The sequence below is a fragment of the Eptatretus burgeri genome, chromosome 3 (genome assembly GCF_056783735.1).
Source record: "Eptatretus burgeri isolate ZD-2024b chromosome 3, Ebu_testis_v1, whole genome shotgun sequence".
Taxonomy (NCBI): domain Eukaryota; kingdom Metazoa; phylum Chordata; class Myxini; order Myxiniformes; family Myxinidae; genus Eptatretus; species Eptatretus burgeri.
Window position 1 is genome coordinate 43,609,411 of NC_140963.1, and position 2,059 is coordinate 43,611,469.

The window sequence follows — 2,059 nt, forward strand, 5'->3', positions numbered from 1 at the left end:
GGTGCCACACCACGGAGCATCCCTTCCCTGAAACACCCAGGTACCGAAAACTATAACCTCAACCCCCTCCCTCCCTGGCTGCAAAAGTCCTTTTTCTTCATTGGGGTTTATTCTTTTTCTGTGTGTGTCTGAGTGTGCTGGCTCCTGTCTGTTAAGTAAGCCTGGAGAAGACCTTTTATTGTTGTTACTGTGAATAATCTCGCATCAAGTCTGCACTGTGTCTGCTTAGTAAGTTGCTTGTATAATTGTCACACACCCCACACCCCTCTCCTCTTTCCCTGCGTTACATACACAAAAACCTTTGTTGTGCCACATTCTTTTCCTCGCGTGGTGTAAATAAATAATTTTTGGAGAAAGGTTCCCAGCTTGCCTTTGTCTTTTCCCTCATTGGTGCAGCATGGTTCGAATCCAGGTTTAGCCGGGTCTTTATTCCCAACGGTCCGTTCCTTCCAACCGGTACGTCCTTGGCAGTGTCGGTTGGCTGCATCCGATCCGAAAAGGTGATCCGATCCAGTAGAGTGATCCGGTTCGGACAAGGCGTACCGAGGGCGTGGTTTCCCGGTGGTTAAACCGCGTACTTAATTCGGTAACCCGATTCCATAGACGGGAGGACCCGAGGTCACGCGGTTGAGTTATGGGTGTCCAGGGTCGGTTAAGCGACCCACCCCGTCATGGAATTATCCGTGAGCGATGGCCTACAATTCCAGGAAGTCTGCTGGGAATTGATGTAGCTGTATTATATATATATATACATACATACATATATATATATATATATATATATATATATATATATATATATATATATATATATATATATATATATATATATATATATATATATATATATATATATATATATATATATATATATATACCGGGCGTCGTGGCGTGCGCCTGTAATCCGGCTACTCGGAGGCGTGGGTTGGAGGTTCGCTTGAGGACGGGAGCTCTGCGCTGGGCCGCACGATGAGAGTGTGTAGTGCAGCCCGGAATCATGGCGAAACCCAATCCTTATCCCTGTTTCGGAAGAGGTGACCAGGGTTGCGTCAGGAAGGTCATCCGGCGTAAAACCTGTGCCAAATCAGTATGCGGATCATAACGGATGATCCGCTGTGGCGACCCCTAACGGGAGCAGCCGAAAGACGAACAACAATGTATATATATATATATATATATATATATATATATATATATATATATATATATATATATATATATATATATATATATGTATACATATATATATGTATATATATATATATATATGTATACATATTGTTACGGTTGTGGAAATTCGCAAACCACCATTCAGGTCCCCTAGGTGAGATATCTCTGTAAGTACATGTGTAGTTAGCCCAAACCCGTTGTTTTGAGAAAATAAATGTGATTCATTTGGGCTGCGACGCTTTGAGATAGCCGTTTTTCTGTTCTATCTTTATTTTGAACCAACCACGTCTCAACCGCCATAGCACAACAACCACCAACCACAACGCCGCTTCACAACAACAACAACGCCAACAGCCACGATCTTTACCTTCACAACTCGCTCCCGCAAACATTGCATCACCGCCATTCCAAACGGCACCATGGCCATAAACCACCACCATAAACCCTCCACCACCTTCACCTCTCTCATTCTGCAGCCATTCCCGCACCACCTGTGAGCACCGAGCGTCGGGCTGTCCTGGGCTCGTACAAGATGCGCGCCGAGCCGCGAGTGCAAAATGCGGCCTTTCCGAGGAGAATTCGGATCAGGAATGCCACACGCCCACTTCTGATCTGTCCAATCAGCAAGCGCGGGGCGGTTTGGCCCCGCCTCCAGGCGCGTCTGTGTGGAATCGAGATATGCAAATTCTAGGATCAGGGGAGATTCACGCCCCTTTTTCTCCGTCCAATGGGCGAGCGTGGCTCCGCCCCCGAGCTCGTTCTGATCCGGAAATTTGCATATGGGTTCTCCTGCCGGCCTATAAAGCGCCGAGTGCAAGGCGAATCTGGGCAGAGTCAGTTTGGAAGAGTGGAGAGTGGCAGAGTCGGTTTTGGAAGAGCGGAGAGTGAG

At 46.6% G+C, this 2,059-nt stretch overlaps 1 pseudogene; it reads left to right on the forward strand.

The window, feature by feature from the left end:
• Positions 1-876: 876 nt before the first annotated feature.
• LOC147029781 (signal recognition particle RNA) lies at positions 877-1,017 on the forward strand (annotated as a pseudogene).
• Positions 1,018-2,059: the final 1,042 nt, after the last annotated feature.